Source organism: Chelonoidis abingdonii, chromosome 13 (genome assembly GCF_003597395.2).
Source record: "Chelonoidis abingdonii isolate Lonesome George chromosome 13, CheloAbing_2.0, whole genome shotgun sequence".
In the NCBI taxonomy this organism is placed as follows: Eukaryota; Metazoa; Chordata; order Testudines; family Testudinidae; genus Chelonoidis; species Chelonoidis abingdonii.
Window position 1 is genome coordinate 6,759,036 of NC_133781.1, and position 7,411 is coordinate 6,766,446.

The 7,411-nt window shown below is 49.8% G+C and overlaps 1 pseudogene; it reads right to left on the reverse strand.

Moving 5' to 3' along the window:
• LOC116838591 (uncharacterized) overlaps nucleotides 1-7,411 on the reverse strand; it is a 44,687-nt pseudogene that overhangs the window by 14,920 nt on the left and 22,356 nt on the right.

Below are 7,411 nucleotides of genomic sequence, written 5' to 3' on the forward strand. Positions count from 1 at the left end.
CTGCAGCCAGTTCTCAAGACAGGGCGCGTTAACTGTACGCAGCAAAGGCTCCAGATGAGATCAGGGCCCCAGGCACTGTACACGCACCTCAGTAAAAGACAGTCCTCTCTGCCGGAGGGCCGCAATCCTACTGCTCTGAGGGGTAGAGCCTGGTGTCCGTGTAGATCCTCCCTGAAGTCAAAATGCAGAACCGGGACTAAAACGGGGGGGGGTTGGCGGGATAGCATAGTAGCTATGCTTTACTGGTAATGGGAACCAAGGCACATGGATCGTGGTCTGGGATTGGCCAATGGGGAGGGGCCCCTGAGAAAGATCATGGAAAGGCCAGAAGAAGTTCCTTGAACTCTACCCAGAACCCTTGCCAACTTGGCACGTGGACCATACCGCAAGGTGCACTGCCTACCTGGAAACGAGATCCGACTCTGGCGACCAGAGGTGCTGGGAGGTCGATCCGAGATCTCGAGGTTTGGGGAGCGGGAAAGTCACAGTGCCTGTAGTGGTGCTGGAGCTCGAACGGTGCCGGGGATTATCGGGTCGGTGAAGGCACAGGCCGACCTTGCGGCGAAAAGTGCCAAACCGGTGCCGAGAGAGCAAGTGTCGGGACTGCAAGTGGCGTTGGGAAGCCAAGAGTGCCCGCGAAGCTGTGGACTGTCCTGCGGGACCGGATCTGAAGTGCGTGCCGCTCGCTGACGCTGAACAGAGGAATGGTCGTATAAAAACAAGGAGGCTTGCCAAGGGACTGTAAGAGCCGCACAACGGTGACCGGAGCAGCAGCATCCACTCTGTCGGCAACGAGAATCCCTCGTCGTGGAAATGTCTCCGGCGTGGAGGGAAAGTAAAGCTCGACCAAGTGTGTACCGGGGAGCTGTCAGGCCACCGATTCGACGGCCCTTGTGGAACCGGGATCGACGTGCTGACGGTCGCCGGCTAGCGTGTCGGTGCTGGCGATCCGGCTAGGACAAGTTTCTCTCGTCCAACGGTGCATGTTTGCACGGGAGCAGTAGGAGCAGAAAGCTCGACACGGCGTGTGCCGGGGAGCAAAGTCAGCCACTGGATTCAATGCCCTTGTGGGACTGGGATCGGGTGCCGACGTTGTCGGGCGCGGCAGGTGTCCGGGCGGGCGATGTGTCTTAAGATGAGCTCTGGCTGCGGTGCGTTAGAACGGGAAGGCAGTAAGGAGCAGGAAGCTCAACCCACGGCGCATGCAGGGGGGCGGGCATGGCACTGGATCAACGGCCCTTGTGGACCGGGATCGACAGTGCCGAGTTGTCAAGTTGCGCGGCAGGTGTCAGTCTGGGCGATCGACTTAAGGGCGAGCTCTCTAGCTGCGGTGCAGTTTGCATGAAGCAGCAGGAGCAGGAAAGCCAACCACGGCGCATGCAGGGGGGGCGGCCAGCACTGGATTCAAACGGCCCTTGTGGACCGGATCGACAGTGCCGACGTTGTCATGGGCCGCGCACGTGTCAGTGCTGGCGTCCACTTCAGGCGAGCTCTCTGTAGCTGCGTGCAGTTGGCATGGAAGCAGCAGGAGGCAGGAAGCTCACCACGGTGCGTGCTTCGACGGAGCCCACTGGCAGGGGCCACGCTGCGAGTATGCAACGAGCCGTCGTGTGGCGAAACGCGGAACGTTGGGGCCGACGTTCCTCATGCCTCTGCAGGTGTTGTGCTGGCGACTCGACGTAAACAGAGCTCTCTGGCTGCGGTGCACGTTGCAATGGAAGCAGCAGGAAGCAGGAGGCCCTCAACCATGCCTATGCCGGGGAGCAGGCAGGCACTGGATTTGGACGGCCCTGCGACAGAATCAAGCGGTGCCGGCGTCCTCAGTGCCTCTGCAGGTGTTGTGTGCCTGGCGATCCGATGTATAAGAAGCTCTTCTGGCTGCGGTGCAGTTGGACAGAAGCAGCAGAGCAGGGAGCTCACCAACAGCGCGTGCCGGGGAGCTGTCGGGCACTGCAGGAGGAAAGTCATGGTTTCTCAACCCCAGAGAGAGGCGAGCGGTGCAAGTCGACGTTGGTGCGGTAACGGCCGGTGCCGGCGGTCCGGTGGCCAAGGAAGGCGCTTCTGTCCGCCAAGTAGCCAGCACTCGGTGCGAAGGTGGAGGAAAAGAAAGTGCGCTCAATTTTTGTCTCGCTTAAAAACGCCTTGCAAAATGGGGCACTTAAGCTTGTGAATACGATCCCCAAGGCACTGTAAACAGGGAGTCATGTGGATCTCCTGCGCCGACAATGTGTTGGCCGAGGCCGGCCAAGCACAGGAACTAAGAATACGCGTGACCGGGCAGGGCTCCGCACCGTTGCGGGAGGGGACTTACTCCCGAGCCTCCGCTAACTATGGGTTAAACCTAACTATGCTAGCCAAAGAAAAAACGCATAAGTATAGATAAATATAATATATAATAAGGTATAACTATATATCTAAATACACAATAACTAACAGTAGCTTTAGGGAAGCGGAGGTCAACTAAGCGCGCTCAACTTTCAACGACCGACACGGCAGTAAGAAGCAAACGCTGAGGAGCGGTTGGTCGCGCAGGGTAATATCAAGGCACAAGTGGCGCCACTCCAGGGGCGACCTGCGGACCCACCGAGTTTGCTAGGTAAAAGTTCTCCGATGCAATGTGCAACACAGCGTGCCGCACACTCATAACTGGAATGGAATGAGCAAGCACTCGAAGAAGAGCAAAGAGTTCTGTGGCATCCTTATAGACTACACAAGACGTAATTGAGCATGAGCTTTCGTGGTGAATACCCACTTCGTCGAAGGATCAGACGAGTGAGCAGGAGAAGTGGGTATTCACTCACGAAAGCTCATGCTCTAATACATCTGTTAGTCTATAATGTTGCCACGGGACTCTTTGCTGCTTTTACAGATCCAGACTAACACCGCTACCCCTCTGATATCTAAAGATCAGTGTTTCTCAACACCTGGTCCAGGGACCAGCGCCAGTCCTTGAGATCTCCCTGACACAGTTTAAGAAGGCAGCAAGCTGGTCCCTGGTATCAAAAAGATTTAGAAACACTGGTCTTGATAATAGTCTTACCGTAGTGCAGAGGACTGGACTATATGACCTGTCGAGGTCCATTTCAGCCCTACATTTCTATTATTTCTATGATCAGCTGTCACAAATATTTGGGTAGCTCTTCTCTCCTTGAAGTGAATACACGGCTCTCAGTTTTGTAAGCACATGGAAGAGAGCATGGATAGAGTCCTCGCCAAATTCTTCACCGATAGTGGGTGTCATTCCTTTGACTTCAGAGGGGTCACTCCTGATTTACAGTTAGGGGCGTGCAAGCACAACCAGGCCTGTTGCTAATTTACACCATCATTTCAGATGGGGAAAGAACTGTTAACTTGTAACTCTTTCTAAGATAAGAATAGAATCTGCCATTTTAGGGCATGACACGGTTGCCAACATCTTGACATCATGGTACATTTCAGTGTGATACAGGAGGCAATCTAGCCTCTGCGGAATGTCTTCCATGTTTATTAGGAGAACAGTGTCACCAGCATAAACAGACATGAGCCAGCTCAGGAGTCTTGTAAGGGACAGTTATTTTTAGCCCTCAAGCCAGCCCTTTGCAGAGTCTGAGAACACAGGCCAGACCCCGCTTCAAGCAGGCCACCGTCCAAGCCCCTCCGAGCACAGCGACCTCCCCTCACCATTGTTCATCCATTCCCAACATGCTCCTTTTTGCACAGACCTGATCATGGCTTTGTAAAGCAAGTTAAGAATGGTACAAGCATTGTTGATAACAAGTCTGCAATGGAGCCCCAAGAAAGCACAGTGCCCTGCCCCAACCAGCCAGAAGGGAACAAAGCAGGCCCTGATTTGGCTTCCTTTCTAGGTGTATGGCTAGCAGGGTCAGGAGATGTGCTGGTGAGCTGAGTCCTCCCACTGCTGCAGGAGTTAGAGGCCAGTACATAAGTCTGTGAATTTGCATGGAAGTCAAAGCCTCAAGTCCACAAGACTTTGCTTGTGCTGCAGGCAAATGCTGACTGATTATATCTGCCCAGCTCTGCCCTCAGGGATTCTTAGCTACTTTTTTGCTCCCTTTGTTACATCACAACAAAACCTCTGGAATTATGCTATAACTAGTGGCCATATTATTTAATGTATTTGGAACATAGTGTAAATGTAGGTCACACTCTGAAACTAAACTATCCTAAAAAAAAAGAGACGGAAAAGATCTGTCAGGTCAGATAGTCCCTCCTCCTGCCACCTATTGTACTTTTGCTAGCGCTTTCTCCATTTTTCATTCAAATAGCCCAAGTCCGTCCAGCATTTTTCCTGGGAAACTATTGCATAATCTGATATAGCACCATTTATATGGAACCCACAAAGAAAAAGAGAGCTAAGCATTGGACTATCTACTGAATTCCCCACAGGAACCTGGTTTTGACAAACAGTAAACACAGGCACAAGCATTAGAATCCATTTAAAATAATTATTTATAGGCCCTGTAATAAAGTCCTTTAGCTGCTGCAACTTTGACATAGATGCTTGAGACTGCATCATTCTGGAACATCTATGAAAGCAGCACATGGTCCCTATGCCCTCAGGGAATTGCATTATCTATGTCTGGGGTGCAATTTGCAAAGTTTCTACTTTAAATGATTATTTTATACACTATAGTGTGTCACCCAAATGAAAACTCTGCAACTTGCCTGGGCCCTAAGGGCCAATTCAGCTCAGCACATCTGAGTTATTAGGCCTCTGCTAGCTCAGTATGATGATGCATCCTCAAGCATCTACAGTAAAACCTTCACCCGGCAGAATACTGTGTAGGATTTATAAAGCATTATTTAAAAAACTCACTAAAGCATGTTCCAGTGCCTAATGGTCCTGGCAGCCAGGCTAGCAACCGTTCCTGTGCTTCTCTTTATTCTGACTTTTTCTTGGTCCATCCCCTCTAACAGAAGCCCCTTCTCATCTGTGTATAGTTGGGCTTCTGACACACAGGGGCTCTTTGACAGAGGCTTGCTTAATAAACTGCAAAACAAATGCACACAGTAAATTTAAGGTCAAGTCCCATGGGGCTTAATTGGGATTGTGGATCTTTCTGGCCATGGTACCAGATTTTTCATGTGTTTTCTAATTTCAGTCTTACTGATAGAATCATAGAAGATTGGGGTTGGAAGAGATCTCAGGAGGTCATCTAGTCCAATCCCCTGCTCAAAGCAGGACCAAACCCAACTAAATCATCCCAGCCAGAGCTTTGTCAAGCCTGACCTTAAAAACCTCTAAGAATGGAGATTCCACTACTTCCCTAGGTAACCCATTCCAGTGCTTCATCATCCTTCTAGTGAAATAGTTTTTTCCTAATATCCAGCCTAGACCTCCCCCACTGCAACTTGAGACCATTGCTTCTTGTTCTGTCATCTGCTACCACTGAGAACAGTCTAGTTCCATCCTCTTTGGAAGCCCCCTTCAGGTAGTTGAAGGCTGCTCTCAAATCCCCCCTCACTCTTCTCTCCTGCGGGCTAAATAAGACCCGTTCCCTCAGCCTCTCCTCATAAGTCACGTGCCCCAAGCTCCYACTCATTTCTGTTGCCTTCCACTGGGCTGTCTCCAATTTGCCCACATCCTTTCTGTAGTGGGGAGCCCAAAACTGGACACAATACTCCAGATATGGCCTCACCAGTGCCGAATAGAGGGGAATAATCACTTCCCTCAATCTGCTGGCAATGCTCCTATTAATGCAGCCCAATATGTCATTAGACTTTTTGGCAACAAGGGCACACTGTTGACTCATATCTAGCTTCTCATCCACTGTAATCACCAGGTCCTTTTCTGCAGAACTGCTGCTTATCCAGTTGGTCCCCAGCCTGTAGCAGTACATGATATTCTTCCATCCTACGTGCAGGACTCTGAACTTGTCCTTGTTGAACCTCATCAGATTTCTTTTAGCCCAATCCTCCAACTTGTCTAGGTCACTCTGAACCCTATCCCTACCCTCCAGTACATCTAATGCTCCCCCTAGATTAGTGTCATCCACAAACTTGCTGAGGATGCAATCCATCCCATTATCCAGATCATTAATGAAGATGTTGAAGAAAACTGGCCTCAAGACCAACCCTTGGGGCACTCCGCTTGATATCAGCTGCCAACTAGACATCGAACCGTTGATCACTACCCATTGAACCCGACAATCTAGCCAGTTTTCTATCCACCTTATAGTTCATTGATCCAATTCATACTTTTTTAACTTGCTGGCAAGAATACCGTGGGAGATGGTATCGAAGCTTGGCTAAAGTCAAGGTATATCAAGTTCACCGCTTTCCCCATATCCACAGAGCCAGTTATCTCATCACAGAAGGCAATCAGGTTGGTCAGGCATGACTTGCCCTTGGTGAATCCATGTTGACTGGTCCTAATCACCTTCCTCTCCTCCAAGTGCTTCAAAATGGATTCCTTGAGGCCCTGCTTCATGATTTTTCCAGGGACTGAGGTGAGGCTGACCAGTCTGTAGTTCCCTGGATTCTCCTTCTTCCCTTTTTAAAGATGGGCACTATATTTGCCTTTGTCCAGTCATCCAGGACCTCCTCCAATTGCCAGGAGTTTTCAGAGATAATGGCCAATGGCTCTGCAAACACATCAACCAATTCCCTCAGCACTTTTGGATGCATTAGATCCAGCCCCCATTGACTTGTGCATGTCCAGCTTTTCTAAATAGTCCTTAACCTGTTCTTTCACCATTCAGGGCTGCTCACTTCCTCCCCACACTGTGCTGCCCAGTGCAGCAATCTGGGAGCTGACCTTATCTGTGAAGACCGAGGCAAAAAAAGCATTGAGTCCTTCAGCTTTTTCCACATCATCTGTCATTAGGTTACCTCCTCCATTCAGTAAGGGTCCCACACTTTCCCTGACCTTCTTCTTGTTGCTAACATGCCTTTAGAAACCCTTCTTGTTACCCTTCACATCCCTTGCTAGCTGCAACTCCAATTGTGTTTTGGCCTTCCTGATTACACCCCTGCATGCTTGAGCAATATTTTTATTCTCTTCCCTAGTCATCTGTCCAAGTTTCCACTTCTTGTAAGCTTCCGTTTTGTGTTTAAGCTCACCGAGGATTTCTCTGTTAAGCCAAACTCATCACCTGCCATATTTGCTATTCTTTCTGCACATTGGGATGGTTTGTTCCTGCGCCCTCACTCACTCATGCCCGTCACCCCAATCGGGGTATGGGCCACCAACCACAGATCTCCAGAGTCTTCTATCCTGGGCCATTCTGTAGAACTGATAAATGAAATTGTTTTTAATTGTTCACTTTATTAATGTAACTTCTGTTCACCATTCACTACACTTGCCTGCATTGTAACTTCTGTTCACTGTTTGATTTTGTATTTCATATGACTTGGCATTGTGCCTCTCTCATACAACTTTGTATTAGAAAATTGGTAGAAAACTTTGTAT